This window comes from Aedes albopictus, chromosome 3, assembly GCF_035046485.1.
Source record: "Aedes albopictus strain Foshan chromosome 3, AalbF5, whole genome shotgun sequence".
NCBI lineage: Eukaryota > Metazoa > Arthropoda > Insecta > Diptera > Culicidae > Aedes > Aedes albopictus.
Window position 1 is genome coordinate 76464940 of NC_085138.1, and position 14530 is coordinate 76479469.

Sequence of the window (14530 nt, forward strand, 5' to 3'; positions counted from 1 at the left end):
CTCGAGAATTCCTCCAGGAGTTCCTCGGGAATTTCTGCAGAAGTTCCTCGAGAATACTTCCAGTAGTTCCTCAGCAATTCAACCACGAGTTCCTTAGGAATTTCTATAGAAGCTCCCCGGGATTTTTTTAAGGTTCCCTGGGAATTCCTCCAGGAGTTCTCCGAAAATTCCTCCAGGAGTTCCCCGGAAATACCTCTGGAAGATCCTCGAGTATTCTTCCAGGACTGCCTTGGAAATTTCTGCAGAAGTTCCACGGGAATTCTTTCACGAGTTCCTTGGGAATTTCTCTAGGAGCTCCTCGGGACTTTTTCAAAGGTTCCCCGGGAATTCTTCCAAGAGTTCCTCGAAATTCCTACAAGAGTTCTCCGGAAGTTCCTCGAGATTTTTTTTCCAAAAGTTCTAAAAGATTTTTTTCAGGAGTTCCTCGAGATTTTTTCCAGTAGTTTTCTAGAAATTGCTCTAGGAGTTCCTCGGGAATTCCTTCAGAAGTTTCTCGGGAATTTTTCCAGGAGATCCTCGGGAAAAACACTAGGAGAATTCTTTCAAGCATTCCTTCCGGAATTCCTTCAAGGATTCCTTCCGGAATTCCTTCAAGGATTCCTTCCGGAATTCCTTCAAGGATTCCTTCCGGAATTCCTTCAAGGATTCCTTCCGGAATTCCTTCAAGGATTCCTTCCGGAATTCCTTCAAGGATTCCTTCCGGAATTCCTTCAAGGATTCCTTCCGGAATTCCTTCAAGGATTCCTTCCGGAATTCCTTCAAGGATTCCTTCCGGAATTCCTTCAAGGATTCCTTCCGGAATTCCTTCAAGGATTCCTTCCGGAATTCCTTCAAGGATTCCTTCCGGAATTCCTTCAAGGATTCCTTCCGGAATTCCTTCAAGGATTCCTTCCGGAATTCCTTCAAGGATTCCTTCCGGAATTCCTTCAAGGATTCCTTCCGGAATTCCTTCAAGGATTCCTTCCGGAATTCCTTCAAGGATTCCTTCCGGAATTCCTTCAAGGATTCCTTCCGGAATTCCTTCAAGGATTCCTTCCGGAATTCCTTCAAGGATTCCTTCCGGAATTCCTTCAAGGATTCCTTCCGGAATTCCTTCAAGGATTCCTTCCGGAATTCCTTCAAGGATTCCTTCCGGAATTCCTTCAAGGATTCCTTCCGGAATTCCTTCAAGGATTCCTTCCGGAATTCCTTCAAGGATTCCTTCCGGAATTCCTTCAAGGATTCCTTCCGGAATTCCTTCAAGGATTCCATCCGGAATTCCTTCAAGGATTCCTTCCGGAATTCTTTCAAGGATTCCTTCCGGAATTCCTTCAAGGATTCCTTCCGGAATTCCTTCAAGGATTCCTTCCGGAATTCCTTCAAGGATTCCTTCCGGAATTCCTTCAAGGATTCCTTCCGGAATTCCTTCAAGGATTCCTTCCGGAATTCCTTCAAGGATTCCTTCCGGAATTCCTTCAAGGATTCCTTCCGGAATTCCTTCAAGGATTCCTTCCGGAATTCCTTCAAGGATTCCTTCCGGAATTCCTTCAAGGATTCCTTCCGGAATTCCTTCAAGGATTCCTTCCGGAATTCCTTCAAGGATTCCTTCCGGAATTCCTTCAAGGATTCCTTCCGGAATTCCTTCAAGGATTCCTTCCGGAATTCCTTCAAGGATTCCTTCCGGAATTCCTTCAAGGATTCCTTCCGGAATTCCTTCAAGGATTCCTTCCGGAATTCCTTCAAGGATTCCTTCCGGAATTCCTTCAAGGATTCCTTCCGGAATTCCTTCAAGGATTCCTTCCGGAATTCCTTCAAGGATTCCTTCCGGAATTCCTTCAAGGATTCCATCCGGAATTCCTTCAAGGATTCCTTCCGGAATTCCTTCAAGGATTCCTTCCGGAATTCCTTCAAGGATTCCTTCCGGAATTCCTTCAAGGATTCCTTCCGGAATTCCTTCAAGGATTCCTTCCGGAATTCCTTCAAGGATTCCTTCCGGAATTCCTTCAAGGATTCCTTCCGGAATTCCTTCAAGGATTCCTTCCGGAATTCCTTCAAGGATTCCTTCCGGAATTCCTTCAAGGATTCCTTCCGGAATTCCTTCAAGGATTCCTTCCGGAATTCCTTCAAGGATTCCTTCCGGAATTCCTTCAAGGATTCCTTCCGGAATTCCTTCAAGGATTCCTTCCGGAATTCCTTCAAGGATTCCTTCCGGAATTCCTTCAAGGATTCCTTCCGGAATTCCTTCAAGGATTCCTTCCGGAATTCCTTCAAGGATTCCTTCCGGAATTCCTTCAAGGATTCCTTCCGGAATTCCTTCAAGGATTCCTTCCGGAATTCCTTCAAGGATTCCATCCGGAATTCCTTCAAGGATTCCTTCCGGAATTCCTTCAAGGATTCCTTCCGGAATTCCTTCAAGGATTCCTTCCGGAATTCCTTCAAGGATTCCTTCCGGAATTCCTTCAAGGATTCCTTCCGGAATTCCTTCAAGGATTCCTTCCGGAATTCCTTCAAGGATTCCTTCCGGAATTCCTTCAAGGATTCCTTCCGGAATTCCTTCAAGGATTCCTTCAGGAATCCCTTCAAGGATTGCTTCAGGAATCCCTTCAAGGATTCCTTCAGGAATCCCTTCATGGATTTCTTCAGGAATCCCTTCAAGGATTCCTTCAGGAATCCCTTCAAGGATTCCTTCAGGAATCCCTTCAAGGATTCCTTCAGGAATCCCTTCAAGGATTCCTTCAGGAATCCCTTCAAGGATTCCTTCAGGAATCCCTTCAAGGATTCCTTCAGGAATCCCTTCAAGGATTTCTTCAGGAATCCCTTCAAGGATTCCTTCAGGAATCCCTTCAAGGATTCCTTCAGGAATCCCTTCAAGGATTCCTTCAGGAATCCCTTCAAGGATTCCTTCAGGAATCCCTTCAAGGATTCCTTCAGGAATCCCTTCAAGGATTCCTTCAGGAATCCCTTCAAGGATTCCTTCAGGAATCCCTTCAAGGATTCCTTCAGGAATCCCTTCAAGGATTCCTTCAGGAATCCCTTCAAGGATTCCTTCAGGAATCCCTTCAAGGATTCCTTCAGGAATCCCTTCAAGGATTCCTTCAGGAATCCCTTCAAGGATTCCTTCAGGAATTCCTTCAAGGATTCCATCAGAAATTCCTTCAAGGATTCCTTCAATGATTCCTTCAGGAATTCCTTCAAGGATTCCTTCAAGGATTCCTTCAGGAATTCCTTCAAGGATTCCTTCAAGGATTCCTTCAAAGATTCCTTCAAGGATTCCTTCAAGAAATCCTTTAAGGAATCCTTCAGAAATTCCTTCAAGGATTCCTTCAAGAATTCCTTCAAGGATTCCTTTAGGAATTCCTTCAAGGATTCCTTTAGGAATTCCTTCAAAGATTCCTTCAGGAATTCCTTCAAGGATTCCTTCTGGAATTTTTTCAAGGATTCCTTCAGAAATTCCTTCAAGGATTCCTTCAGGAATTCCTTCAAGGATTTCTTCAGGAATTCCTTCAAGGATTCCTTCAGGAATTCCTTCAAGGATTCCTTCAGGAATTCCTTCAAGGATTCCTTCAGGAATTCCTTCAAGGATTGCTTTCGGAATTCCTTCAAGGATTCCTTCCGGAATTCCTTCAAGGATTCCTTTAGAAATTCCTACAAGGATTCCTTCAATGATTCCTTCAGGAATTCCTTCAAGGATTCCTTCAAGGATTCCTTCAGGAATTCCTTCAAGAATTCCTTTAAGGATTCCTTCAAAGATTCCTTCAAGGATTCCTTCAGGAAATCCTTCAAGGATTCCTTCAGAAATTTCTTCAAGGATTCCTTCAGGGATTCCTTCAGGAATTCCTTCAAGGATTCCTTCAAGAATTCCTTCAAGGATTCTTTTAGGAATTCCTTCAAGGATTCCTTTAGGAATTCCTTCAAGGATTCCTTCAGGAATTCCTTCAAGGATTCCTTCAGGAATTCCTTCAAGGATTCCTTCAGGAATTACTTCAAGGATTCCTTCAAGAATTCCTTCAAGGATTCCTTCAGGAATTCCTTCAAGGATTCCTTCAGGAATTCCTTCAAGGATTCCTTCAGGAATTCCTTCAAGGATTTCTTCAGGAATTCCTTTAAGGATTCCTTCAAGGATTCCTTCAGAAATTCCTTCAAGGATTCCTTCAGGAATTCCTTCAAGGATTCCTTCAGAAATTCCTTCAAGGATTCCTTCAGGAAATCCTTCAAGGATTCCTTCAGGAATTCCTTCAAGGATTTCTTCAGGAATTCCTTCAAGGATTCCTTCCGGAATTCCTTCAAGGATTCCTTCAGGAATTCCTTCAAGGATTCCTTCAGGAATTCCTTCAAGGATTCCTTCAGGAATTCCTTCAAGGATTCCTTCAGGAATTCCTTCAAGGATTGCTTTCGGAATTCCTTCAAGGATTCCTTCGGGAATTCCTTCAAGGATTCCTTTAGAAATTCCTACAAGGATTCCTTCAATGATTCCTTCAGGAATTCCTTCAAGGATTCCTTCAGGAATTCCTTCAAGGATTCCTTCAGGAATTCCTTCAAGAATTCCTTCAAGGATTCCTTCAAAGATTCCTTCAAGGATTCCTTCAGGAAATCCTTCAAGGATTCCTTCAGAAATTTCTTCAAGGATTCCTTCAGGGATTCCTTCAGGAATTCCTTCAAGGATTCCTTCAAGAATTCCTTCAAGGATTCCTTTAGGAATTCCTTCAAGGATTCCTTTAGAAATTCCTTCAAGGATTCCTTTAGGAATTCCTTCAAGGATTCCTTCAGGAATTCCTTCAAGGATTCCTTCAGGAATTCCTTCAAGGATTCCTTCAGGAATTCCTTCAAGGATTCCTTCAGGAATTCCTTCAAGGATTTCTTCAGGAATTCCTTTAAGGATTCCTTCAAGGATTCCTTCAGAAATTCCTTCAAGGATTCCTTCAGGAATTCCTTCAAGGATTCCTTCAGGAATTCCTTCAAGGATTGCTTTCGGAATTCCTTCAAGGATTCCTTCCGGAATTCCTTCAAGGATTCCTCCCGGAATTCCTCCAAGGATTCCTTCCGGAATTCCTTCAAGGATTCCTTCAGGGAAGTGTAAAATTAGCATAAGTTAAAATACTCATTTATAAAAATAATAAATATTCCTTCAGGAATTCCTTTAAGGATTCCTTCAGGAATTCCTTTAAGGATTCCTACAGGAACTCCTTTAAGGATTCTTTCAGGAATTCTATCAAGCAGTCTTTCAGGAATTCTTTCAAGGATTCTTCCAGAAATTCCTTCAGGAATTCCTGAAGGAATCCTTGAAGGAATCTTTGAAGGAATCCTTGAAGGAATCCTTGAAGGAATTCCTGAAGGAATCCTTGAAGGAATCCTTGAAGGAATTCCTGTAGAAATCCTTGAAGGAATCCTTGAAGGAATTCCTGAAGGAATCCTTGAAGGAATTTCTGAAGGAATCCTTGAAGGAATTCCTGAAGGAATCCTTGAAGGAATTCCTGAAAGAATTCCTAAAGGAATCCTTGAAGGAATTCCTAAAGGGATCCTTGAAGGAATTCCTGAAGGAATCCTTGAAGGAATTCCTGAAGGAATCCTTGAAGGAATTCCTGAAGGAATCCTTGAAGGAATTTCTGAAGGAATCCTTGAAGGAATCCTTAAAGGAATTCCTGAAGGAATCCTTGAAGGAATCTTTGAAGAAATCCTTGAAGGAATTCCTGAAGGAATCCTTGAAGGAATTCCTAAAGGAATCCTTGAAGGAATTCCTGAAGGAATCCTTGAAGGAATTCCTGAAGGAATCATTGAAGGAATCCTTGAAGGAATTTCTGAAGGAATCCTTGAAGGAATCCCTGAAGGAATCCTTGAAGGAATTCCTGAAGGAATCCTTGAAGGAATTTCTGAAGGAATCCTTGAAGGAATCCTTAAAGGAATTCCTGAAGGAATCCTTAAAGGAATCTTTGAAGGAATCCTTGAAGGAATCTTTGAAGGAATCCTTGAAGGAATTCCTGAAGGAATCCTTGAAGGAATTCCTGAAGGAATCCTTGAAGGAATTCCTGAAGGAATCCTTGAAGGAATTCCTGAAGGAATCCTTGAAGGAATTCCTGAAGGAATCAATGAAGGAATCCTTGAAGGAATTTCTGAAGGAATCCTTGAAGGAATCCCTGAAGGAATCCTTGAAGGAATTCCTGATGGAATCCTTGAAGGAATTCCTAAAGGAATCCTTGAAGGAATTCCTGAAGGAATCCTTGAAGAAATTTCTGAAGTAATCCTTGAAGGAATTCCTGAAGGAATCCTTGGAGGAATTCCTGAAGGAATCCTTGAAGGAATTTCTGAAGGAATCCTTGAAGGAATTCCTGAAGGAATCCTTGAAGGAATTCCTGAAGGAATCCTTGAAGGAATTCCTGAAGGAATCCTTGAAGGAATTCCTGAAGGAATCCTTGAAGGAATTCCTGAAGGAATCCTTGAAGGAATTCCTGAAGGAATCCTTGAAGGAATTCCTGAAAGAATCCTTGAAGGAATTCCTGAAGGAATCCTTGAAGGAATTCCTGAAGGAATTATTGAAGGAATTCCTGAAGGAATCCTTGAAGGAATTCCTGAAGGAATCCTTGAAGGAATTCCTGAAGGAATCCTTGAAGGAATTCCTGAAGGAATCCTTGAAGGAATTCCTAAAGGAATCCTTGAAGGAATTCCTAAAGGAATCCTTGAAGGAATTCCTAAAGGAATCCTTGAAGGAATTCCTAAAGGAATCCTTGAAGGAATTTCTGAAGAAATCCTTGAAGGAATCCTTGAAGGAATTCCTGAAGGAATCCTTGAAGGAATTCCTGAAGGAATCATTGAAGGAATCCTTGAAGGAATTTCTGAAGGAATCCTTGAAGGAATTCCTGAAGGAATCCTTGAAGGAATTCCTGAAGGAATCCTTGAAGGAATTCCTGAAGGAATCCTTGAAGGAATTCCTGAGGGAATCCTTGATGGAATTCCTGAAGGAATCCTTAAAGGAATTCATGAAGGAATTTCTGAAGGAATTATTGAAGGATTCCTTGAAGCAATTCCTGAAGGAATTCCTGAAGGAATTATTGAAGAAATCCTTGAAGCAATTCCTGAAGGAATCCCTGAAGGAATTTCTGAAGGAATCTTTGAAGGAATCCTTGAAGGAATTCCTGAACGAATCCGCCTGAAGGAATCCTCTTCAGGAGTTCCTGGAAGAAGCTCCAGAACAAATTCCCAGGGAGAACTTCTGGAGGAATCGCCAGAGGAAACTCCTGGAGAATTTCGCAAAAGGAACTTTTGGAGGAATTCCATGAGGGAACTGCTGGAAGAATTCCCAGAAGAAACTCCAGGGGAAATCCCTAGAGAGAACTCCAGGGGAAATCCCTAGAGAGAACTCCTTGAGGAACCCCCAGAGAGTTAACTCCCGAAGGAATCCTCAGACGGAACTCCTTGAGAAATCTCCAGATGGAACTTTTGAATCCCCAGAGAGGAACTCCTGCAGGATTTCTTATAGATGAACTCCTGGAGGAATCCCCAGAAGGAACACCTGCAGTATTCCCCAGAGGAAGCTTCTGAAAGAATTTCCAGAGGGAACTTTTGGAGGAATCCACAGATGAAATTCCTTGAGAAATCCCCAGAGGGAACTCCTAGAGGAATCCCTCGAAAGAATTCCTGATAGAATCACCAGATAAAACTCCTATAGTAATCCCCATAGGAAAATTGTAGAGAAATCCCTAGGTAGATCTTTTGCAGGAATCCCCAGGTGGAACCCCTGGAAGAAATCCCCAGAGAACACTTCTGGAGAAATCCCCAGAGGAAACTCCTGGTTGGAATCCCCAGAGCAGGCATGAGAATGAGACTTTTTTCTGTTTACCGTTCAACGATACTGGCAGTAAAATAAAAACAAAACAACGGCAGCACCAATACCATCAGACGCCGCGCCGACGGCAGTCAAGCAGACGCTTGATGGTTTTCGCTTCCGCACGAAAACATTTATGAGCAGTCATGCTGAGGCGGGTGATTGCGAAAAATGTCAAATATTTTCAACTGCTAATAACTCACTTGTTTTAATAAATAATTTAAATCTATTTGCACAAATAGCTAGAGCACACTCCTAGCTTTGTGATGCATGTAAAGAAGTTTGTCTAGAAGCGGTTTGAAACTCAGAAAAATGCGAAAATGGGAGAGACAGAAATTTTTGTCGTCGTTGTGCTCGAGTACTGGCGCTCTCGTGCTTGAAAACCGTTTCGAGGAAGAAGGCTGCAGGAAAAAAAAATGTTATGACATTTATTTTTCGAACAGTTTGAGTTTGGCTGGGCTTGTGATGTTCGTGTGGAAAAATGTCAAATGTACAGTCGGTAACCGTTTTTTCCAGTACATTTCTCATCCCTGCCCCAGAGGAAACTCCTGGAGAATTTTCCAGAAGGATTTCCCGGAGGAATCCCAAGAGGGAACTGCCTTCAAGAATTCCTTCAAGGATTCCTTCAAAGATTCCTTCAAGGATTCCTTCAGGAAATCCTTCAAGGATTCCTTCAGAAATTTCTTCAAGGATTCCTTCAGGGATTCCTTCAGGAATTCCTTCAAGGATTCCTTCAAGAATTCCTTCAAGGATTCCTTTAGGAATTCCTTCAAGGATTCCTTTAGGAATTCCTTCAAGGATTCCTTTAGGAATTCCTTCAAGGATTCCTTTAGGAATTCCTTCAAGGATTCCTTTAGGAATTCCTTCAAGGATTCCTTCAGGAATTCCTTCAAGGATTCCTTCAGGAATTCCTTCAAGGATTCCTTCAGGAATTCCTTCAAGGATTTCTTCAGGAATTCCTTTTAGGATTCCTTCAAGGATTCCTTCAGAAATTCCTTCAAGGATTCCTTCAGGAATTCCTTCAAGGATTCCTTCAGGAATTCCTTCAAGGATTGCTTTCGGAATTCCTTCAAGGATTCCTTCCGGAATTCCTTCAAGGATTCCTTCCGGAATTCCTCCAATGATTCCTTCCGGAATTCCTTCAAGGATTCCTTCAGGGAAGTGTAAAATTAGCATAAGTTAAAATACACATTTATAAAAATAATAAATATTCCTTCAGGAATTCCTTTAAGGATTCCTTCAGGAATTCCTTTAAGGATTCCTACAGGAACTCCTTTAAGGATTCTTTCAGGAATTCTATCAAGCAGTCTTTCAGGAATTCTTTCAAGGATTCTTCCAGAAATTCCTTCAGGAATTCCTGAAGGAATCCTTGAAGGAATCTTTGAAGGAATCCTTGAAGGAATCCTTGAAGGAATTCCTGAAGGAATCCTTGAAGGAATCCTTGAAGGAATTCCTGTAGAAATCCTTGAAGGAATCCTTGAAGGAATTCCTGAAGGAATCCTTGAAGGAATTTCTGAAGGAATCCTTGAAGGAATTCCTGAAGGAATCCTTGAAGGAATTCCTGAAAGAATTCCTAAAGGAATCCTTGAAGGAATTCCTAAAGGGATCCTTGAAGGAATTCCTGAAGGAATCCTTGAAGGAATTCCTGAAGGAATCCTTGAAGGAATTCCTGAAGGAATCCTTGAAGGAATTTCTGAAGGAATCCTTGAAGGAATCCTTAAAGGAATTCCTGAAGGAATCCTTGAAGGAATCTTTGAAGAAATCCTTGAAGGAATTCCTGAAGGAATCCTTGAAGGAATTCCTAAAGGAATCCTTGAAGGAATTCCTGAAGGAATCCTTGAAGGAATTCCTGAAGGAATCATTGAAGGAATCCTTGAAGGAATTTCTGAAGGAATCCTTGAAGGAATCCCTGAAGGAATCCTTGAAGGAATTCCTGAAGGAATCCTTGAAGGAATTCCTGAAGGAATCCTTGAAGGAATTTCTGAAGGAATCCTTGAAGGAATCCTTAAAGGAATTCCTGAAGGAATCCTTGAAGGAATCTTTGAAGGAATTCTTGAAGGAATTCCTGAAGGAATCTTTGAAGGAATTCCTGAAGGAATCCTTGAAGGAATTCCTGAAGGAATCCTTGAAGGAATTCCTGAAGGAATCAATGAAGGAATCCTTGAAGGAATTTCTGAAGGAATCCTTGAAGGAATCCCTGAAGGAATCCTTGAAGGAATTCCTGATGGAATCCTTGAAGGAATTCCTAAAGGAATCCTTGAAGGAATTCCTGAAGGAATCCTTGAAGGAATTTCTGAAGGAATCCTTGAAGGAATTCCTGAAGGAATCCTTGAAGGAATTCCTGAAGGAATCCTTGGAGGAATTCCTGAAGGAATCCTTGAAGGAATTTCTGAAGGAATCCTTGAAGGAATTCCTGAAGGAATCCTTGAAGGAATTCCTGAAGCAATCCTTGAAGGAATTCCTGAAAGAATCCTTGAAGGAATTCCTGAAGGAATCCTTGAAGGAATTCCTGAAGGAATCCTTGAAGGAATTCCTGAAGGAATCCTTGAAGGAATTCCTGAAGGAATCCTTGAAGGAATTCCTGAAGGAATCCTTGAAGGAATTCCTGAAGGAATCCTTGAAGGAATTCCTGAAGGAATCCTTGAAGGAATCACTGAAGGAATCCTTGAAGGAATTCCTGGAGGAATCCTTGAAGGAATTCCTGAAGGAATCCTTGAAGGAATTTCTGAAGAAATCCTTGAAGGAATCCTTGAAGGAATTCCTGAAAGAATCCTTGAAGGAATTCCTGAAGGAATCATTGAAGGAATCCTTGAAGGAATTTCTGAAGGAATCCTTGAAGGAATCCCTGAAGGAATCCTTGAAGGAATTCCTGAAGGAATCCTTGAAGGAATTCCTGAAGGAATCCTTGAAGGAATTCCTGAAGGAATCCTTGAAGGAATTTCTGAAGGAATCCTTGAAGGAATCCTTAAAGGAATTCCTGAAGGAATCCTTGAAGGAATCTTTGAAGGAATCCTTGAAGGAATTCCTGAAGGAATCCTTGAAGGAATTCCTGAAGGAATCCTTGAAGGAATTCCTGAAGGAATCCTTGAAGGAATTCCTGAAGGAATCAATGAAGGAATCCTTGAAGGAATTTCTGAAGGAATCCTTGAAGGAATCCCTAAAGGAATCCTTGAAGGAATTCCTGAAGGAATCCTTGAAGGAATTTCTGAAGGAATCCTTGAAGGAATTTCTGAAGGAATCCTTGAAGGAATTCCTGAAGGAATCCTTGGAGGAATTCCTGAAGGAATCCTTGGAGGAATTCCTGAAGGAATCCTTGAAGGAATTCCTGAAGGAATCCTTGAAGGAATTCCTGAAGGAATCCTTGAAGGAATTCCTGAAGGAATCCTTGAAGGAATTCCTGAAGGAATCCTTGAAGGAATTCCTGAAGGAATCCTTGAAGGAATTCCTGAAGGAATCCTTGAAGGAATGCCTGAAGGAATCCTTGAAGGAATTCCTGAAGGAATCCTTGAAGGAATTCCTGAAGGAATCCTTGAAGGAATTTCTGAAGGAATCCTTGAAGGAATTCCTGAAGGAATCCTTGAAGGAATTCCTGAAGGAATCCTTGAAGGAATTTCTGAAGAAATCCTTGAATGAATTCCTGAAGGAATCCTTGGGGGAATTCCTGAAGGAATCCTTGAAGGAATTCCTGAAGGAATCCTTGAAGGAATTCCTGAAGGAATCCTTGAAGGAATTCCTGAAGGAATCGTTGAAGGAATTCCTGAAGGAATCCTTGAAGGAATTCCTGAAGGAATCCTTAAAAGAATTCCTGAAGGAATCCTTGAAGGAATTCCTGAGGGAATCCTTGAAGGAATTCCTGAAGGAATCCTTAAAGGAATTCATGAAGGAATTTCTGAAGGAATTATTGAAGGATTCCTTGAAGCAATTCCTGAAGGAATCCCTGAAGGAATTATTGAAGAAATCCTTGAAGTAATTTCTGAAGGAATCCCTGAAGGAATTTCTGAAGGAATCTTTGAAGGAATCCTTGAAGGAATTCCTGAACGAATCCGCCTGAAGGAATCCTCTTCAGGAGTTCCTGGAAGAAGCTCCAGAACAAATTCCCAGGGAGAACTTCTGGAGGAATCGCCAGAGGAAACTCCTGGAGAATTTCGCAAAAGGAACTTTTGGAGGAATTCCATGAGGGAACTGCTGGAAGAATTCCCAGAAGAAACTCCAGGGGAAATCCCTAGAGAGAACTCCAGGGGAAATCCCTAGAGAGAACTCCTTGAGGAACCCCCAGAGAGTTAACTCCCGAAGGAATCCTCAGACGGAACTCCTTGAGAAATCTCCAGATGGAACTTTTGAATCCCCAGAGAGGAACTCCTGGAGGATTTCTTATAGATGAACTCCTGGAGGAATCCCCAGAAGGAACACCTGGAGTATTCCCCAGAGGAAGCTTCTGAAGGAATTTCCAGAGGGAACTTTTGGAGGAATCCACAGATGAAATTCCTTGAGAAATCCCCAGAGGGAACTCCTAGAGGAATCCCTCGAAAGAATTCCTGATAGAATCACCAGATAAAACTCCTATAGTAATCCCCATAGGAAAATTGTAGAGAAATCCCTAGGTAGATCTTTTGCAGGAATCCCCAGGTGGAACCCCTGGAAGAAATCCCCAGAGAACACTTCTGGAGAAATCCCCAGAGGAAACTCCTGGTTGGAATCCCCAGAGGAAACTCCTGGAGAATTTTCCAGAAGGATTTCCCGGAGGAATCCCAAGAGGGAACTGCTGGAGTAATCCCCACAGGAAGCTTTTGGAGGAATTTCCAGAGGGAACTCCTGGAAGAATTCCCAGATGGAACTCCTGGAGGAATCCCCAGATGGAACTCCTGGATGAATCCCCAGAGGGGAACTCCTGAAGGAATCCTCAGAGAGAACTTCTGAAGGAATCCCCAGACGGAACTACTGGAGAAATCTGCAGATGTAACTTTTGAATGAATCCCCAGAGGAAACTCTTGAAGGCATCCCTAAAGAAAACTCCCGGAGGAATCCCCAAAGGAGGAGGAATCTCCAGAGGGAACCCCTGGAGGAACTCTTGTATGAATCACTAGAGGAAACTTCGGAAGGAATTCCCAGAGCTAACTCGTAGAGAAATTCCTATATTGAACTTCTGGAGGAATCCCCAGAAGGAACTCCTTAAGTTATCTCCAGAGGAAGCTCCTGGAGGAATTTTCAGAGGGAGCTCCTGGAAGAATCCTTAGATAGAACTCCCGGATGAATACCCAGAGGGGAACTCCTGAAGGAATCCTCAGAGGGAACTTCTGGAGGAATCTCCTAAAGGAACTTCTGAAGGAATCCCCAGAGGTAACCTCTGGAAGAATACTAAGAGGGAACTCCAAAAGAAATCTCTAGAGGGAAACTCCTGGAGGAATACCCAGAGGGAAATTCATGGAGGAATCTCCAGAAGGAATCTCCGCACGAAATTCGTGGAAGAAACTGGGAACTCCTGGAGGAATGCTCAAAGGAAACTTCTGGAGGAATCCCTAGAGGGAACTCCTAGTTGAAATACCCAGATGGAACTCCCGGTAAATCTCCTGAGGAAGCTCCTGGAGGAATCCATAGAGTAAATTTCTGGGATTTGCCAAAGAGATCCCTAGGGGAATCTACAGAAGGTATTCCTGGATGAATTTGCGGAGGGTACTCCTGGAGGATTCCCCGGAAGATGTTCCTGGTTGGATCCCAGGAAATGATTCATGGAAAAATCCCCCAAATGAATTTCTAAAGGAATCCTTGAAAGGAATTCCTGGAGGAATCTCCGGAAGGAATATTTCCTGGAGGAACTTTTGGAAAATCTCCAGTGGAAATCGCTGGAGGCAGCACCGGAAGGAATTCATGGAAGAATCCCCGAAAGGATTGCCTGTAGGAATCCCTGGAAAGAATTACTGTAGGAATCCCAAGAGGGAACCCGTGGAGAAATTGCTAATGGGATTCCTGGCGGAATCTCCAGAGGAATCCTTAGAACGAATTCCTCCAGAGTGAATTGCCGGAGGAAGCATAGCACTCACAAGTTCCAGCAGCTTGATCTGTAGCTTCATGAGAATACCTATTTTTAACAACAGTAGCAAGTTTTCAGCGGAATCTATCGGATTTTGGCCGAGATACGAATTTGCCGACAGTAGCAGATCCATTTCGTTTTAAAATATTGCAGCTAAAATACCGCGCAGGAGGTTAAAGTCCCAGTCACAATGTTCCCATCGTTCTTCTGGCAGCTGGTGATGTGAACCCTGCAGTGTAGGTTCCGGCCAAGGTTCCGGTCTAGGTTCTGGTTCCCGGCTAAAAATCCACAAGACCAAACCATATCATTCCAAAACAAATTGCACTGATGCAGAAAAACTCGGGATAAAACAAAGTAGGAATGAAAAAGATGAAGAATTGTAAACATGTTTACATCCGAATATCACCTGTCAAGCAATATCACCAAACACCCAGTGTGAACGGTTTCGTGATATTCGAATATCACGTTGCTTGTATCATGATACAACGGCGTAGTCTGACTGAACATAGCATTATAGGTTCATTGAATCCGAAGATATAACAGCTCAAAGTTGGCTATCGGATAATTATACCTTTTTCTAGAATCTTTATAATTTCGTGCAGAATAGCCCCACAACTAGTTGATCTACTAACATTGAAAATTTGAGGACATTTAATGCACTTTTCGAAAAGTTACAGCTAGTTGAACATTTCTTGGAAAGTGAAATT

General features: G+C 42.3%; 1 protein-coding gene across 6 annotated transcripts in view; it reads right to left on the reverse strand.

Moving 5' to 3' along the window:
* The window catches only part of LOC109399758 (FMRFamide receptor), a 728822-nt gene that overhangs the window by 530982 nt on the left and 183310 nt on the right, over positions 1-14530 (reverse strand). The window lies entirely within an intron of this gene.